A 20,842-nucleotide genomic window follows, 5' to 3' on the forward strand; every position below is an offset into this window, starting at 1 on the left:
ATCCACACCGATGCTTTTTGTTAATACTCTGTGCTGAATAGCTTTGATAAATTTAGACAGCTGATAAGGTGAAAATGCAAGTGTGCTAATCAGAATCAGAATCAGAATACTTTATTGATCCCTGGGGGAAATAATTTTTTGTTACAGTGCTCCATTTTAAACCAACATTAAGACAAGACAGACAATACACTAACTAAGAATAGTACAATATATACATACATACATACATACATACATACATACATACATACATACATACATACATAAGTCACTCATAAATAAATAGTTGGAAAAGAAACATGTGTAGTTGTAGCAGCAAACAGTGTGTTAAGTGGATGCGTTGTACAGGGAGATGGCCACAGGCAGGAATGATTTCCTGTGTCGTTCAGTGGTGCTTTTCCGTAATCTCAGTCTCTCACTGAACGTGCTCCTGTGACTGACCAGCATGTCATGGAGTGGGTGGGAGGTGTTATCCAACATTGTCTTTATCTTGGACAGCATCCGCCTCTCCGACACCACCTTGAGGGAGTCCAGCTCCATCCCCACAACATTGCTGGCCTTACGGATTAGTTTATTAAGTCTGTTGGCATCTGCGACCCTCAGCCTGCTCCCCCAGCATGCAACAGCATAGAGGATCGCACTGGCCACAACAGACTCATAGAAAATCCTCAGCATTTTCTGGCAGATGTTGAAGGACCTCAGTCGCCTCAAAAAATAGAGACGACTCTGGCCCTTCCTGTAAAGTGCTGTGGTGTTTTTAGCCCAGTCCAGTTTATTGTCAATGTGTACTCCAAGGTATTTATAGTCCTCCACAATGTCAACACTGACCCCCTGAATTGAAACAGGGGTCAAGTGTTTCCTGGTCTTCCTGAAGTCCACGATCAGTTCCTTGGTCTTTGCCACGTTGAGCTGCAGATGATTCTGCTCACACCACGTGACAAAGGAGTCGACCACAGCCCGGTACTCTGTCTCATCATCCCTGCTGATGCATCCAACCACCGCAGAGTCATCAGAAAACTTCTGAAGATGGCATGTCTCTGTGCAGTGGCTGAAGTCTGTGGTGTAGAGGGTGAAGAGGAAGGGGGAGAGGACAGTCCCCTGTGGTGCCCCTGTGTTGCTGATCACCTTGTCAGACACACACTGTGGGAGACGTACATATTGTGGTCTTCCTGTCAGGTAATCAACAATCCAGGACACCAGAGAAGCATCCACCTGCATCGCTGCTAACTTATCACCCAGGAGGGTCGGCCTGATGCTGTTGAAAGCACTGGAAAAGTCAAAAAACATGACCCTCACAGTGCTCGCCGGCTGGTCCAGATGGGTGTAGACACGATTGAGCAGGTAGATGATGGCGTCCTCAGTTCCGAGACGAGGCTGATAAGCGAACTGAAGGGGATCCAGGTGTGGTCTTACTATGGGTCGCAGCTGGTCCAGGATGAGCCTTTCCAGGGTCTTCATGATGTGGGAGGTCAATGCCACGGGCCTGTAATCCTGGGGGCCACTGGGACGTGGCGTCTTTGGTACAGGGACGAGGCATGATGTCTTCCACATCACCGGGACCCTCTGCAGACTCAGACTCAGCATAAACAGTTTATGAAAGACTCCACACAGCTGGGGGGCACAGGTCTTGAGGACAAGGGGACTCACTCCGTCTGGTCCAGCAGACTTGCCTGAGTGAAGTCTCCTCATTTGCATCTCAAAATATATAATATGACAGGAAAGACGATGACCAGGCCACCTGTTTTGGTTTTAAATTAATCACTGCTTAATACGCTCTGCTAACCTCTCCCATCTCACATCCTTCCTCATCATTTGCATAAAGTCTGTGGATCGATTTATATACGGACTCTAAATGAGTCTTTGCATGCACCGCCACCTACATTTCTCCACTCCGTGCATGCTGAAAGTAAAAAAAGGGTCAGTGAGAGTGTATTCTTTTTGAGAAGTGAATTTTGGTCTGTATTCAGGTTGGAGAGGACAATTTCCAAAATGAAAAATCTCTTTGCACCCCTTCTCACCAAATGATAGATAATGTAGCATTTGGAGTAAATCCTGAGCTATGTAAAAATATAGGAGGTATCCAAATATGCAACTTCTGCAATGTACAGCAGGTCATACTTTTCCTCAGAATTGCTTCCTTGGACTGTACCACCTACGGATGCACAAACTGCAAATACCAGGGACATGTAGTTGTTCTTGTCCTATGGTCTTTTCTGCTGGGACTGTGGTCGAGCATGTGAACAAATATGATGTAAATCTGTAACTATTAGTGCCAGTATTAATGTTTAGCTCCCTTGAGAATTTTATTTGGTAATAACTTGTAAATCACACTTGCTAAGTAGCACCAAATAGGACTACCTACTGTCTTCAAGTTGTGTTGAGATGGAGTGGAGAACAGAAACTGTAGATAAAAGATGGAAACGTGAAGTCATCCATTGGTTTGTGAACTGAGGCTTCAATCTAAGCATTGATCATTAGAGTTTATTAAACCTAAATAAGTAAATGAATAAACTAGATGTGAAAAGAATCATTAGTTAACTGAAATTTTAAAAAAATAAACCTTTAACAATAAGAAATGTAATCTGGTACTGTACCTGATGAAGTTTTGGTACTAATGTTTTTTGAGACTTGGAATGTTTGCACATATGCGAGCCAACTGTATTTACAAAGTATTTCGTTTTTATTGTAATTTCTATTCTGTCTTAAATATGTCCCTGATAAATAACCTCAATATTACAATAATTAAAAAGGCTATATCTAAAGTATGAAACCACAACCCTATCAGGGAAATGGTTCTTTAAATCATTGATCAGTTCTAAAGGTTGTTTTCTTCTATTTGCAGCCCTGCTGACTACAGTGAAGAATGCAGGTCTAAGGCATTCTAATTTTCAGAGCTGGAAGCTACTGATGTCTGTTAAACGCAATGTTTGGGACATTAATGGAGATGACTGACTTGTTTGACTAGTGAATGTAGTAGAGTAGAGATGTAGCATTGTATGATACAGTAGATATAGCCTCTTCTACATAACCACGCATTACAGGTTGTACACTATTTCACGTGTTGTTCCATCTAATTCGTTTACGTTCCTTTTGCCCGCTTTGTCTGGTTTAAATCAAAAGCAATCCCAGATTGACTGGCATATACATGCACACCTGCAAATGCCACCATGTAACATATCACCCAGTCAGCTAGTAATTTGCATGTTCTGTCCACGTTTGCGTGGGTAGCCTCCGGGTGCTCCAGCTTCCTCCGACAGTCCAAAGACATGCAGTTTGTGGGGTTAGGTTAACTGGTGATTCTAAATTCCTCGTAGGTGTGAATGTGAGTCCAGATGTGTGCTCCAAACACATAAAAGAGGACTCGAGTGAATAAAAGTTCTGGTGGTGATTTTTCTAAGGTATTTGACAAACTATGCATCATTTGAAAGCACAAAACATTGTGCTTCAGGCATGCTGAACTTTTTAAAGGCCACAGATATAATAACATTTTGTATATAACAAAGTGATTTTTCTTACCCTTTTTTGGCATCTTTATGTGCACATACCAGTTAAGAACACAATACTTGAAAGCTTTTAGTTCTTTGTGAAAGTTCAAAGCCATTTTCCAAACTTTTACCAGCAGAATATACACTAATGTCGACATGGGGACATCAGCACCCACTGCGCGTTTTATTTCTTTTCTTCTTTTTTGTTGTATAGACATATACTGATAAAATAATAAGACACAATTAGTATCTAAAAACAAAACAATTAGAATAGCATTTCGTGCTAAAATCCATCATACAGGTGTTTATCTTTCTTCCACTGCTGACACTGCCCCCACGCCATCTGTGGTAGTGCGATCATGTGCCCAAAGTAAATGAACTGTTATTTGTGAAAAAATCACAATATTTATAAGAAATTTCACAGCACTCTGCTCTGCAATTCTGTAAAAAAGCAATTTGGGATGTTTGCATGAAGATGCTGCAAGAGTCCTCTAACAGAAGGCCAAAGATTTACAAATGTACTGAAGTTGTTGATTTAAAAAAAAAAGATATACAATTTAATAATCTATTTTGTAAGTTCCATGTTTTTAACAGTATTATCATAAAATTATTAAACATCAGTAATAAATGACAAGACAATTTTGTCTTTTGTCAATCCCACCATGAAATATTGTCCTCTTACAGTGGATTGTTGTTTCTGTGGGTTAACATTTTCTTTGTAATGCACAGAGAAACTGCACACTCAAGCTTTCATGCTGCATAACTGTGAGGATTGAATACATCGGGTCAAGTTTCTAGATCATCTCCCCTCTAGCATCAGCTAGTTTGCTTATGCTGGTTGCTTAGCTATTAACTTATTGCAAGTTGGACTCTTGGTATTTGGAGAGCAGGCTTGCTGGCAGACATACATGTATGTGTGCTAATGTGATTACCACCATTTGTAGTGTATAGTGTCCTGCTACATGAACAAGCAGGACTTTAAAACTGGCTACTTATACCCTCTCTAAGGCATTGTGTTGCAGACCGGGGCATCTTTAAATTGCAGTCATGATTTATATACTGTGTACTATAAGTCAGCTGTAATCTGCCCTCTGTGACCAATTCTGCAAATTACAAGAAAGGGATTAGTATTCCCCCTTCAGATTTTTTCTGTATATGTGTATAAATAAGAATAAAAGCAGACAGAGTGCTCACACTGGGGAAAGCCTGGAAAAAGATCATGTTTTGGAGGTCAAACTGCATTTAAATCGCAACACTGCTCCGGAGTCTCTTTGGACATAGAAAGTAAATGCTTGCATGGCACATGGGATTCTTGCTCAGCAGTTTCTAATATAATGAGAAGTGCTCCAAGTGAGATCTTTTTTTAATAATAAAAAGCAAGGTATTTCATATCTTATTACCGCTTTAAACTTGTCAAGTGGTTATGTTTTTTTTGTTTTTGTTTTTTTTGCTTTTGTTAAACTTTTTGAGCATGTAACAAAACAAAGATTTAGATCTAGTTTAGAGTTTAAGATGTGAAATCACAGCATCGTAGTTAACGTAAAAAAATAGGGACAAGTCTCAGTAGTAGCTCGGTAGAAAGGTCTTATCATACCAGAGAGCCTTAGTCACATATGCCTGCAAGACACACCAGGCATCAAGAGATGAAATGGTCTCACATATGGTCTAAACAATAAACTGACATGGTCATCGTGTCATCATTCATTTGTTGCATACTTTTTTGAAGCCTTTACTCTGGCATTTTGACTGCCATCATTGTGTTTGTTGGTTTGTTTGTTTTTGAATATGGACATAAGAATATTTAGACAGACTGTACGGTTGGTTAATTTCATTAATAAGATGGCTCATAAATTTTGGTTAGACTTCTGTGGTATATTACACGCACAAAAAAGAAAACCTGACAAGTACAGCTAGTTAATAATAACAATGGCTGTCACAAGCGGTAACTTTGAGAAAAGATAAAAACCAACATGAACCATGTGTTTGTGCGCATGTTTTTGTGCTGTCCTCAGTCATATACTGGCTCACTGATTTTGCAGAGATTAACCCAAACTTAGAATCCCATTTTTACAGTGTCTATTAATACAAATTAACACTGAACAAGTGAAATGGCAGCCACCCATCAGTTAATTTTAACAGTTTTTATTTCTCTGCTCATTTTTGCTTAAAGTTGTTTAATTTTACACGGCGATTGGGTTGCCTTTGTAGCCTTTGAAGTGGCCATTTCTGGAACGGATTTTTGCACTTCTACATTGGCATCATTTTTGGTTGTTCGGTTTGCTTTGCTAACACCAATCGCTACCGGAGCTGAGAGTAACTCTGGACTGTGATTTCATCAGCTTTTTCTCACTCAGTTTTGCAGTTAGCTAATTGTTATAAAATAAGACTGCATATGTGAGAGTTTTATCCCGTTGCATGTACTGTGACGTTGATCTGTGCACAGTGATCCAGTAAAAAGATAAAAAGGTGCATTTGATCCAGCTGACAAAACAAGATTAGACTTGATGTTTTTCCACTGATGATCCACATCACTGGTTAGGACGGCAGCAGTAAGCACAAGACATAAACTTTAGAACATAGAAAACTGGTGTTCTCATGGGTTAAAATGACAGCTGCAGCTACCAAAAGCAGACAAAGACTTCTGCCCTGAATAAAACCCTTCAGTGGAGGATGTAATAAAACACATGCTCTGTGTGGCTCCAAACTGGCACCAAAAGGACAAAATGTCTTAAAACACACACACACAGACACACACTTTAAGGGTTATGATAGTACACCAACTCACAGGCTGCTTGTTTTTGTGATCTCACTGTCTAAACCCACAGAAACAGTCCAAACTTTGTTTTTGCTGTCATAATACTGCTGCCAGTTGAATCCTAAATCACCATTCTCTTATTTGCACAGTCTGCTCCTCCTGGTTACACTAATTAGTTTGGGAAAAGATAAATTCCGAATTGGATCAATAAGCTGCCTGTTCTACGATCTTTTAATTGCGTTTGGCGCAGTCGTGATACATAAATGTTGATAGTATAACTTGCAGATTTACAGGGCATCACCCCTGATAATTTCCAATAATTAACACCTCTTGCAGAGTAACAAACACCTAAGAAACTGTGAGTGATACTGAGAGAGAGCCATGGCTCCTTCACAAGATAGCTGAAGAACTCTTTCCAAGTTCATGAACTCATTCAGTATCTCGAAAGCTAAAGTAGATCACGTCCTGGAATAGTTTCAGTATCTTTAAATTCATCAAGGAGAACCAGATACCAAAAAACTTTACTTTCTTTCATTCATTTTAGTCTCCGTAAAAGCTCCAGTTTCATTTTATTCAGTTGAAAAAAGGTTTGCTGTTATATAACCATCAAAATAACTTTTTATATAATTATGATCAGCTGTCAGAAGTGTCACATTTTATTGTAGATTTTTCTCTTCTTCTGTGACAGATTTAAGACTCCTCCACTTGCCTGTCATCCAGCCTACAGGTGGTAAATTTTGAAGGTGTACATTTTGGGGGGAAAGGGATCTTGGTGCGTTTTCCGACAAACTCCGTGATGGTCATTTATTTTTCCCACCTTGTGTGGGTAGGAGAACACTGCAGGCAGAAAGAGGGGCAGGCTCACAGTGAAAGGATTGCCATTTGGACAGGTAAATGACAGAGAATGAGAGCAGAGGGCCGATGAGGATAAAAGAGGAATCCAGATAAAGGTAAGTATGAAGAAAATGGAGGGCATCTACATGATGCACATATCTGAAGGGGAGGGAACAAGAGGGTGCAAGGAGGTGAAAGAAAGAGAGAAAGATCAAGGGCTGAGGAGAGGTAGCAGGGTAAATGCACTATTTGAATTATGTAAAATAGCTGCGTGGGAGAGAGGAGGCATGTGTGTGTCTGAGTGTGACAGAAGAGGCTGAGAGAAGGAGAAAGCAAGGAAAGAGCACAGATACTAGCATGATCAATGTGAAAAGATGTGAGATGGGCTGAAATACAGGAAAACAATACCAGAAATTTCAACACATATAACCAATTTATTACCAGTATCACATTCATCACATTTAGCGTGTTGCAGGTCTTTTCAGAGGGCCGTGCTGAAAGTAAAGGGAAAAACTGGACAAAGAATGTCTGATTAAAACAGGATTAAAGTAGGCTTTCATAGGCATCTTCCTGATGAGTTTTTGGCATAGTAAAAGTGATGATTTAAGCAGGTTTGGTATGGTGATCCTTTTCTAAGAATGATGAAACATGGTAGCTTGTGGTAACTACATATTTACCGTGGCTCTGGATTTTATTAAAATTTTTTCAGCCATCTCAGTGGTTTGGCTCTGCAGATGGTAATGTCTAATATTACCATAATATCTGCAATCTCTGTCTCTGCACTTTCATCGTCAGGAGTCGACCAACCAATCTTAAGCTGCGTCTATATTGCAAGTGATTTGCAGCGCCATGGTGACCAAAAACCACTGAAACTGACATTTTTAGATTTTTCAAGCAACTATGGGCGAAATAACTCCTGGCAACGGGAAGTGGGCGGGACCTGGAATAAACCTTCCTTAACTACTAGACAAGCAATTGAAGGGGTTACCGACTGCCACGTTGATTGACACTTGACCTAGAAGGTTACCTTGGCGACCAGAGCCTGGAATGTCAGCAAGTGACCAGATGTCAGTTTCAAAGCGAAACACTTCCAGTGTGGGCACAGCTTAAGGTCCCCTGAGTTACCAAATCTCCTGAAAGTTTGATTCTATGTCAGATAAAAACGAGCTAAAATGATTTATGCACCTACAGCACCTGCTTCACACTCTCCACTCTAATTCATCCCATAGGTATTCTATCGGGTTGAGGTTAGGACTCTGTGCAGGCCAGTAAAGTTCTTTCACACCAAACAAAACTACACTTAGCACAATGCAGTCAGACAAGTACCGCTGAACTAGCAATCGCCAAACCCAGACTTGTCCATTTAACTGTCAGATGGAGAAGCATGATTTGTCACTCCAGAGAACACTGCTCTAGAGTCCAGTGGCAGCGAGCTTTATACCACTGCATCCTTTGCATTGCACTTGGTCATGTAAGGCTTGGATCCAGCTGCTCAGCCATGAAAACTTCATTCCATGAAGCTCTCTGCACGTAGTTTTTGGGCTAATCTGAAGGCCACTTGGAGTTTGGAAGCCTATAGTGACTAAGGCTGCAAAAAGTTGGGGATCTGTGTGCAGCATCTGCTGACCACGCTCTGTTATTTTCACTTCATGTCTGAGTTGCTGTTGTTCCACCTTTGTTATAATACTTCTAACAGTTGACTGTGGAATATTTAGTAGGGAGGAAATCCATGCGTCTCGTCATGGTACCTGAGAATGACCCGTTCTGTCACAAATGTTTGTAGAAGCAGTCTGCATGACTAGGTGCTTGATTGTGTACACCTGAAGTCATAGAGTGATGATTTGGATGAGTAAGTAAATAATTTTGGCAATATAATATATATATTGATTAATCCCCGCCCCTTACTGTTTGCCTTCATCGCCATATCAAATTGAAAATAATTTGTCCTCCAGCTAGTCCTGATATCAGTGGTGTTTTGATCTGGTTGTTATTTTCCGCACAAGTCTTTCTTCTCTTTCTTACAATATTTTTTTACTCAGCAAAGAACTGATGTGACACAACAGATAAATAGTGGCTACTTGTCAATAGGCACATGGCAGCTATTAAGGCTGATAAAAGTACACGCCAGTTTTAGCCTATATGTAGACAGACAGTGAGACTGCTTTCCTTTTGTACCACCATCAGATTTGCCAAACTAATGACAGCCTCTGCTGCACTTTGTGTTTACTGTTAATTAGCATAAGCTAAGATGATAACTGGTAAGCATGTTAGCATTGCAACAAGTCTTGTTGTGCCTCTAACATGCCTCTACCTTAGTGAACACAGAAAGGTCGCTACAACTGTGTTGAATTTGTTAGGAAGTCATTCTTTTTTCTGTTGCTAGAAAGGTTTAGCTTGTGGTACAGTTTATGAAGATACTTAGCTAACCATCGTTAGCCGGTTTCTGCTGTTAGAGCAGCAAAAGTTGCTATGTGTTAGTTGGCATATTGTAATGGTGCTTTTTTCCTCCATTCATGCAACTGAAAAATATACTTTTCTAGTATTCAGCAGTATTCAGCTGTGTGGTATGTTGTAAACAAAATTGTATAAATTAGAAATGAGTGCACAGAAATTTCAAGGCAGAATTATAAGTGAATGAAGAGGAGCTTCTTCCCCCAGGCTATTCGGGGCCTGAACCAGGTGTAGGACTGGACTCTCCCAAACACGTCACTATAAGACTGGACTCTCACACATGTCACCACACGCACCACCACACATTTCCTATAATTCTATAATTCCTATAATTTATAATCCTTATCTTTATAATCTCTTCTGCTATTTGCACATTCTTTACTGTAAATTCCTAAGTTAATTTGTAAATTTTTGTAGTAAATTGTAAATATTGTAAAACTTTTCTTCTGTCATTTAATGGTCGGGCATTGTACAGCTACAAGCATTTCACCCCCATGTCATACTGTGTATGGTTGTGTGTGTGTGACAAATAAAATTTGAATTTGAATTTGAAAGTGAGTACTACACATCCTTACAATATTCTCACCTGTCTTTTATTCATTGATGTTATTATATATAGATACTTATCACTTCTTTAACTCTTAGGAGATTTTATTTATTTACTTATGTCGCAGATCTCTTCCTGTAAATCTTTATTGGCCTATAGGGCTGCCATGATTAGTCGACTAGTCACGATTATATCAACTATCAAAATCGTCGAAGACTATTAGTCGTCAACGATTTTGATAGTCACTAATAGTCGATGGGTCGTTTGAAGCTTAGTAAGATCCTGAAAGACGCAAGGATGCCAGCTGCCATTAAACACCAAAGAAGAAGATGAAGCAGTCTGCGGTATCGTAGCTGTGTCGAAATTCAGGGGCTACATCCTTCGGAGGCCGCATTTGTAGGCCGATTACATTACAGCAATCGAAGGCTGTCCAAATTCAAAGACTCGTCCAATAAATGCAGCCAATAAATGCGTCCTCTTTTTCCCCAGAGTCGGATGTGTCCGTGGCCCAACCTATCCCAGAATTCATAGCGCGGCCAAACCAATTCCATTTTCCAACAATGGCGGCAGCTACTTAGTTTTAATAATACTCTTTCTTGGTCACAAAATAAACTTTTAAGATAATTTCAGGCGAGGCAATATCTGCTCGATTTATCAAGACATCACATATTTGCAAAAGTGCGCCGACGTTTTCGGAAACATCTGTTAGCCACTAGCTCAATAGCTCACCGGGAGGTCAGCGAGAACAGCGAACTCCCAGCACATCGTTTTCAAACCCCCCGCGGTCTTTTGCTACTCAGGTTAAACATGATATACAAGTCACTTAGATAACTTAAAAATATTATTGTTTGGCTTTTTTCAGTGTTTTATTTGTTCTTGAGTAAATCAGTTTGGCTAAGATTAAAGTTATAGTTTTCACACGGCTGAATAAACGTTAAACAGTAAACTCATTAAACACAAGTGTGAGGTGGTCGAGAATTTTCTCCAGTGTCATGCTATGTATTAGCGAGCGAGGAGCAGATGGCGAAGTTTATTAAACTCCACCGAGATAATCTGCAAAGTTCAGTTAGCACATACCTTAAACACTTCAAGCTGTAAGCTAATGATAGTTATATAAGAGCAGATGCTGCTGGTGCAATAAGCTGCACGTTTTATGTCCATGATCTGATTTGTTGACTAATTGCAAAAATAATCTGTGACTAGTCGACTATCATAATAATCGTTTGTGGCAGCCCTATTGACATATAAACCAACAAACAGCTGTTTGAAAATGTAAACTATTATCTCAGTTTTGGAAAGCCACACGGAGCTTAATAAAAATGAGGTTTTAATAATTTCTTTTTCCACTGGAAGAAAGGGTTTGTACGTAATTAACAAAATCCTCCATGTATCTTATGAATGTACAATTTATTGATTTGTAGGTAAAAGCAATTAATTAAAACTGTGTATATGTAATTATATCCTGTGAAGTCCCATTGAGAGTGCGGACATTTGGTGCAGAGACACAGAGATAGAATTGGCATTTGGTTGGAGGACAAAAGTGAAAGACACAAAGATCAAAGTAGGCAATACTTTAAATTCACAGTCAGTGAATTTTTGAGTAAATTTTTTAAATTTTTTTCTGTTGTTTTTTTGATCCGTTAGTTGGCCTCCTGTGTTTTGTTTTTGCTCCTCTCTGTGTGCATCCACACTCTCTCCATCATCCATCAAGTGTAGGACAGAACTTTATTTCTTTACTGGACAATTTGCTGCATTATGTACTGACTCAGAGACGGAAGTCGATAAGTGTTTTGTTTGTTTAATGCTCGCGCCTCTCTACCCATGCATCTCCCGGTTCCTCCCCTCAACATTCAGACTGTTAACATTTGCCTCAGCTGACAACCAGACAGAAAATCTATCTCTCCACTTTGTCAGCCCCCACACTCTCAACAGATGAAAGTGCATAAGAGTTTCTGTGTAGCGGCAGAATCTGCAGTGATACTGGTGAATGGGTGTGACCTTGCATGGTTTTATTTCTGTCTCGCTCACCTTTGACCTCTATCGAGCTCTCATATTCTTTGGTTCCTTCAGGCAGAATGTCAATATCGGCTGTCCCGCAGCTGTTTATTTCCACATTACTTTGTCCACATCCTCTGGCTCTACCTGTGTCCTGCACTGCAATTTTTGTGTCCTGGCCTCATATTACCATTGATGTTTTCCTTCCACGGATGTATAATAGTGTCTTACCCAATGACCTCCTCTCCTTTTCGCAGATCATCGCGCCCGGCGGAAGAGCATAGCCACCGGGAAGCAGCCCAGCATGGAGGTCCCTCCCACTGCCCCCCTTCAACCCTTCCGACAATCCGTGAGTAACCCCCACTGTTCCCGGCCTCGCTCGCTGCCTCCATCCCTCTCGCTGTCCCTCCTCCCTCCTCCCGCCCTGGGTCCACCGCACACCTGTGGCCGTCGGGCCAGCGGCACCCCGCCTCACCCTTACCCTCTCTCCCTGGCCGTCTCCCCCTCCCTCGCCTTTTGCCAGCAGCAGCCGCAGCAGCAAAAGGGCTTCAAGAAAGGTTCCGGCACGCCCCCCTTGCCCCGCTCGCTGCCCCTCTCCCCCTCCCTGTCCTTCACCCTGCCTCACTCGCCTGCCGCCTCCTCCTCCTCCCCCCCCTTCTTGTACTGGGGCGGAGACTGGAGGGCTGCCGGTTCGAGTCCAGTGGCGGGAGGAGCATATATTGCACCACTGCCCCCTGTTGAGGTATGTGACACAAACATGGCTGAAGCAGAGACACTGGCTATTTTTGCATGCTACACCGACACTCATACAGGCGGCTTTTGGCCCGACAGCTAGGAATGTGCATGAAAGAAACACGTTCACACAATTAGGCTGCTGTTATTGTTAGCAGGCGCACATTTAAAAGCTTAACACCAGTTTGTTTAAAAGCTTTTAACTAAGTATTTTGAAATTGAAGGTATATATTTTGTCTAATGTTATATTTATATTCACATCATTCCAGATGGGCATTATTCTCCATTCTTATTGCAAAAAAAAAATGCTGGATGATAAATGGATGAAAATATACAAAAAAAGAAGGCAATACAAAAAAAATAAGAAAATGAATCATGTTTCTAATAATCATTCTAAATGAGTTATTTCATTTTTAGCATTACATTTATGTTTAATCTGTTTGTGCTTTTATAATGGCTTCTGTTATTTTATGTGGGCTTTTAAGTTCTTTGTTTATCTTTAGAAAAACTGAGAGGAATGCATTTAAATTCCAGATTGCATTCGACCTACAAAGGCAGTTCACAAAACTAAAACTGTTATTAATTAGTAAACCTTAAATGAATAAATCCAGAAACTGCAGCAGGCAAAGGCCAAGGAGATCAAGGAGAAGAGAATGCTTTTTAAATACTTTTAAAAAGCTAGATTGCAATAAAATACACTACTCAGTCTAAATGTCATCTGTACCAAGGGTCTGAGACTATATCCACTAATAAGAAGAAAATGCTCTGGTTTTTCAAAGAGCTGAAACATTGCAAATGTGATATAAAGTAAATGTGACTCGTAGTAAATAGGCTAAAATGCACCAGATGCCTGCTATGATTCATTAAAGTCAAATGAAGATGAGCAGCATAAAAAGGTTGTGTCACTATTATTTCTGGGATCATCGTGACTCTTTTTAAACCAGACACGATGTCTGTCAGAGAAGAAGCGGGCAGCTGACACACGAAACATTTTGTGTCTGCGGGCACAAATAATCTGTTTTTGTTTCATTAATGGCAACAGAAACTCAATCACAAGGTATCAAATGTTAACGCGAAGGGGCTTAGAGGATTGACTGGTGTCTTATTAAGTTTGTGCCAGCAGTCTATGTTGCCCATCTCCTTTTCCATTATTTCTGCTGGTGTTTGCACACCGTTACTGTAGCTGGGAACGGCAGGATGTGTTTTCCTCCCATCACAGGAAACTATTTGCTGCCCATTCACTGCTGCAGTATGAAAAATAGCCGCCACTGACTTGGAAATTGCAGAAGCAAGATAGTCCATTACAGGAAATGTAAAGGCTCAGTTGGGCTTGATCAGAGTTTTTTTCTATTTCATCATTTTTTTCATAGTGGCTGAGATGAGTGTTTGTTGTATCAATATTTCATCCTGTGTGATGTGATAAGCAGTCCTGAGGGACAGGATAAATGCCATATTGGAAACACAAGATTCAAACAAAACTTTTCAGCAGTGACAAAAAAGGTCATTCTGATTTTTAACTCACACTTTGTTTAATGCAAGTCACTTGAAACCTGGAGGGAAAAAAATCATTATTGCAGTTAAATCTAGCAGAACTGTTACTGTATCCTTTAAAAATAGGCACAAATTCTTATCAGTACAAATTCTGCTCATCAGAAGTGCAGCCAAGCACGTGACAGTCTCTCCTGAACCATCAAATCCTGAACCTTTTTACTGTCACATTTAAACACACTGGTTAAGCATATTTAACTCAAGCCACATTTTTTTCCTAAACACTAATAACCAGCATCTGAAAGTGAAAGTAAAAAGCAAGTAAATCGAGTTGCAAATGGGACACAAGCCACAACCCTCTTCTGTTGTTCCACCACCACTCCAGCTTTCCGGCTTCCCCTCCAAACTTTGTTCCTCTTTAGAAGAGGATCATTACCTCTCAGCATCTACAATTACCCTGACCATCATGTCAAGGCACAGATGCCATGGGAGACCTTGTGTGCATCTCTGTGAAGCCAGCAGCATGTGACAGAATGGCAGTATAAGAATGCTTTCCCACGGCAACGTCTTACCTAAGGCAAAACATACTTAGCCTGGGGACAAGTGCCTGCTTAACAGATAATTCCAGTTTAGTTCAGTCTGTCTTGTTCTCTCTAAATGCTGCTGTGTTCCATGACTCCGTGGGTCATGCTGACTTTGAACTTGCCACATCTGTTCTAGAGATGCAGAAGATGTGGACTTATTACATTTATTGTTGCACAGGAAACTAACAAAACCGATAAATTGGGTAATTTAATATAATTTAGCATCAATCATCCCCAAGCTGTAACAAGTGTAAAATAGCATTAACGCTAAAGTAAGCATCAGAATAAATCTCCTGCTAAGACATCAGTCGCCATTTTGAGCATATTGTTCAACTCAGACAGAATTCCATTTCATGTTTGACAATTAGTGTTTTAAAAAATTAATAACTAATTACACACAGCTATTAAACATGCGCAGCATCAAATGAGCTGGAACACTAAACGACACCAGTAACCTGGAATGAACCCAAAGCTGAGCCAGTAACAAAGTGCAGAACAGCAAACACAGCCACAGAAGCTAAAGCGCAGGCCTCCTCTTAGCTCTCTTTATTGTGCTTTATTGTGCTTTCGGGATTTTCTCTCACTCTTTGAATTAAAGACTTTCTACTTTTTGAGACTTAACGTGTCAGACGGAGCGGCTAATCAAATCAGATTTAGTCATGCAGACTATTAGGTTGGAACCAGCAGATGGAGCCAAGTCTTTAGTCACATCCTCAAGACAGGCTTCAAAGCCATATGACTCATGCCACATGACAAGGTGTCATTTCCCTCCAGTCATTCTCCCGCTGAGTAATGTCGTTATGCTGTAGGTATAGAATTTCGAATTTCCCAGAGGAACCCACCCGAGGGATTAATAAAGTTCTATCTTATCTTATCTTATCTTATCTTAGAAATGATAGCACTTCAGGATGCACCTAAAAGCTGAATGGGCAAAGCGTCTTCAGGGGACAGTGGAAGAAAAAGCATGTAATGATATTTCATGCATATTTGGGGACATTTAAATTTACTATTACAGGAATGAGTGTAACGTTAACATCTGAGGTCTGCAAACACAGGGTGTGAAATCAGGAAGTCTACAAATGTTTTAAAAAGTGATATAATCGTCCAAGGGGACTTCATTCACTAGCTTGTTTGCATTACTAACAGTCTCGACCAAAAACAGTTTATTTACAATATATGGTTTAAAAACAGAGAAAACATATATTTTATTTTCAAAAGGTTTGAAACAGATTATTAATTGTAAAATGATTTTGCTGTTAGTTCTATGATGTCTTCATTTTCATTTTCTTTAAGCTTAAGTAAAGTCCCATCTTTTTTTAGTTCTATGACCATCACATTGACAGGAAACTGCACACTCACACTCCTTGTAGACGAGATTCTGATCCTGGGTTCAGTATGCAGTTTGTTGATACAAAATCTGGTGGGTGGTGGTTTTTAAGTGTTATGCTGATATACAAAAAATGGAACCACTTCCAGCCAGAAAGACAAAAAATAATTGTAAATGAAATGTAAAATATGTACCGAACACTTATCAATGAACAATTCCTCGTTCCAGTTCTCTGATATTTGATTGTATCGTGCCAGGAAGCTCATTTAGGACAAACTGTGAGACTCTGCTGTTCTTATGGACTGAATGGTTCACCACTGCCCACCACAGGATCTGTTACAACATTGCAATTTTCTGTAGCAAGTTGATTCCTCGTTGATAATAAATGTACCTTGTGCTCTCCCCATCATGCATCGTGTCTTTCATTTGTGTTTGTCTCTCGATTTGATTTTGCCGTCACACAAATACATCTGTTATAAACCATGCTGACATGACGGAAATCATCCGCATTCATACCATACTTTCCTGTCCTATCCAACCACATCGACCTCTCATCACCGCTCAATCTCTCATCTTTTCCGATTCACGGCAACCACTTCTTTGTCTCTGTAACTTCGCGCCACACACTTCCTCCTCCCTCTCCCACTCCATCTGTCTGCCTTCGTCGTCGCTCTCCTCCTCCGCCACGCTCCAGAGTTTCCTCAGTAGAAGGTTGAAGGGCTCAATCAAGAGGGCCAAGAGTCAGCCCAAACTGGACCGAACTAGCAGTTTCCGCCACATGATCCTCCCCCGCTTCCGCAGTGCTGACCAAGACAGGTTAGTGAGTCAGCGTGTGTGAGCGTTTTCATGCGATGTTTGTGGACTGACAGGCTGTGTTTGGTCCTGCATTTTGCTGTTGCATTTACAGATGCATGAATTCTGTTTGTCTTTTTGGATGCCATCATGACATCACTATTTGTTTTTGTATCTACTTTTACATAATCAGTGATAGCACAGTTAGTGACCATGTTGCACACTGACTGAGAGTCTCTGTCAGTCTGGCAAAAATGCACATTAGATTTTGGCTTAGAAAGGACGTGTGTTTACTAGAATCTCAAGATATATCATCTTAAATGCAAGATTATAGCATATTATTCTTTGGAAAATGTTGAGCACTGCATCTGTAGATCTGTCTCATCGTGCCTCTCAAACTGCCACAGAGAGAAAATATCAACTTGTGTGTCAAACTGAGCTTTCATGTCGACTGGTGACAAGATCTTAGTCTCTGGATGGTTGTGACTGATGAAAAAAGCTGTTCCAGAAGTACATTCTTACTAATAGCCAGCAGTGGGTGTCTCCTGTGGTTGCAAAAAGGTCTGGTTGTGTAGAAATCAAAGGGAAATGGCCCCTTTTGGTTCTGTGATCTTTGAAAAAGATGGGAAAAGCATGGTAAGTTTTAGGGCAGGGCTACCTTGTTATTGTCAAGTCACTACTGTATGAGTGTGCTACATCCCTCAGTTTCAGTCAAAACAGCAGTACTGAGTGGACAAGTCTGCAGTGTCCTAGCCTGAAGGCAGTGCATCAAAACCAAGTCTGCTTGTCAGTTTTCTTTTCAGCATTCATGAGGTTGTATCATGACGTTGTATCATGAGGTTGTATACCCTAAATGTTGCCACCATACCCAGTTTGTCAGCTCATAGTTCTGTTGTGACATCCTGAAGCTGCGGACAGAGAGCATTTGCTGCTAACGACTCACACAGGGTTTTTTGAAAACCTTTTTTAAACCATACAGCACAAAAGTCTCATCACACATCCGTGCTATACTTCACTCTCTGCCGCTTAATCCCCTAAAATAAATTCAATTTAAAGGGTCAGTGTTTTGGCTTACCAGAGCAGATCCAGTTGCTCAAAAGTTATTGGGTCTCTGTGGTTCCAAGGAGCGCTCTAGAAATAGGAGCCTGGTGTGAAAGCAATGCCACCTCTACCCACAGAGATGGCCTAGAAGGGGAGATTTTATTTATTTATTTATTTATTAGGGTCTATCTATATCAGCATGCTTCCATGGATTTCTATCTTTATCGTCTTTTATCTCATCTTTTGATTCTTTTCCATCTTGTCATCTCTTCCTCTATTAATCTTTTTATCTATCACTATCAGTAGCTCAGTCTCTGGCTTTCTATCTGTATCTTGGCATCAGCTTTCTCTGTGTATGGCCTAATCTCCGTCTCTGTAATCCTTTATATGTCTATCACAGTCCTAAGTTTATTTTACTCTCTCACTGCATTGTCGCTTGCACTCAGCACTCACTATTTCTCTGCTGAGCCGATGAAAAAACATCCCCCGCTTCACCATAGCAACCAGCAGACAGCCATATGGCGGCTGTACAGACCATAATGAGTCAGTGGGAGATTTGCTTAATTATACCTCCTCTGTATCATCTACATAGTTGCAGCAGTGCTGGAATTCTTCAGACACAGTAACACAGGAGTTGCATGACCGATGTTCGAGTGCAAAAATCTTCAGATTTTTTTAGTTTGTCAAATATGAGAAACATAAATGAGGAACTGTGCAAGGTTTTGAGCCTAATTTCAAGCAGCCTATAAACAGCAAGGATCCAAAGCATTTAGCTAAGGGCTGCAACCTATTTCTGTATTTTCATTAATGATAACTGCTGATAATTTCGTAGATTAAGCTCTGCGTTCTTCTCGGAGATGTCTAAAGTCCACTGTGACAGACATCTTCTAGCTTGTTTTGTCCAAAAGCAAAACAATATCCCAAAAACATTTCAGTGCAAACATAAAATGGAGACAAGCAGCATTTTTTTTAACTGAAAAGCCTGATGTGCGCAACTGAGTTGAGCAAAAATACTGTTCAGTATTCAGCAGGAACTATTCGAATGTTCTCAAAGATTACACCCAGGACTCACCCTCCTCTCTTTTCTAGCAGCTGTGAATTTCATTGTCACATTTCTCCAGTTCTTGCTTACAGTATCATCTCCTCTTACTGTGCTGCAAGTTTTTAAAAACCAGCATCTGGTAGTTTGTCAAGTGTTCCTCTGTTTTACATGTTTTTAAACTCCCCGTTTCATTAATGCCACCTTCTGGCAGTATTTAGTATCATTATCTAGTACCTGCCATCAATAAAAACAAGAGAAAATGCATCTAAAAAACCATTTGATTTTAATTATAACAGACTCTTTGAATATTTAAAATCCATCCCCAGTGAACAGTAAATCAAAATACTTACAGAAAACGAATGACCATCTATGAACTGACTGATTCAGCATTCATTTGGTCCATTCACTTTTTCTGTATTCTTCCACTGGACAGTTAGACCCAGGGCAAACTTAAACTTCAAATGTGAAGGTCAGTTGTATAATCCAAACAGAGGGCAAAAGCACACTCAGGAGAGTGCTAACACCTTTGCAGAGCCAGGTGTCTGCCAAGGTGTGTTTCCACATGATTTATTCATTTGGGAAGCTTGTGGATGTCTATTATCCTCGGCTGACTTGAGAAGACTGAACGGACAAAAAAGTCAAGAGCGATGTGAAGTCGTGGTTGTTTGCCAAGGCCCTCGTGGCTGATCCATCGTCTTTCACAGCTCCTGGTTTGCTCTGAGTGTTTTCTGTCAGGGGTGCTGGTGAACATCTGCAGCTTTGTTCATTTGTATTCCATTTTTTTTTTTTACGTTTGTTTATCCAGGGAGGGCTTGCCTTTTTTTTCAGCATGGATTGGATTTCATGCAGGCATAAATATGCATCTGAGCTCCCAAACAGGCTCTAAAAGCTGCAACGATGCACATATTTGCACATAATTTTTGTATTCTTCCCACTAATAAGCCAAACTTAACAGATCTTTCAGTCCATTCAGATTTTTCAGCATAAGTACCCCATAGGATTACTCTGTGTAGTCGCAGAGGGTACTCTGTCTTGCAGAAAAATAACGTTGTTTGTTTGTTTGTTTTTCTTAAAGCTGTTTAATATATTTGAGGTTTCAAATTGTGGAAGTCTTCATCATTAGCGTATCTTTAGCCTAAATAATGTAATGAGATAGCTTTTTTTGTCTGCCAAAGAATTATAAACACAAATCTATTCAACATCAAAAACAGGAAACAGAAAAGAAGTCTTTGCACTACCGAAGCCACACCCTGTAAACTTTTTTATTAGTAATATTCATGATGTAGCACAAGGGATGTCTCTTTGTTTCACACTAGAATATCGCAGTTCTTAAATAGCATGACATTTTATCTCAAACATTATACCTCCCAATGATTTAATCTAATATCTTTGGAGACATGCTGCCTTTTTCTGTAGAACCATCATTAAGTTCTCTGTTAAGATGCAATAGACGCTGACATGACCCCACATTACTTGTGCCAACATCTACCCTAAATGTTTTCAGAATTGTCTGTACATATATGCATGTAGATGCTCCTCTGGGGTGGGTGCTGGTCTGACTGTGGATTCTGATCCAGCCCTGCATAAAATACAAGGATTTTCTTTCAGTTTAAGTTTTAATGAAAGAAATGCTTCTAGAAAAGGACAAACACTTCTGTTGAAAGGTTGTTTTACAGTTTTTACCTATTACTGCATTTACTTAAGTACTTATTTATTACATATATATTAGGAGTGAGAAGCAAAATGTGCAATAACTGGTAAGTTTGTAG

Source organism: Diplotaxodon limnothrissa, linkage group LG11, assembly GCF_057381915.1.
Source record: "Diplotaxodon limnothrissa isolate DT_005_m linkage group LG11, D_limnothrissa_male_GT1.1, whole genome shotgun sequence".
NCBI classification, from domain to species: Eukaryota; Metazoa; Chordata; class Actinopteri; order Cichliformes; family Cichlidae; genus Diplotaxodon; species Diplotaxodon limnothrissa.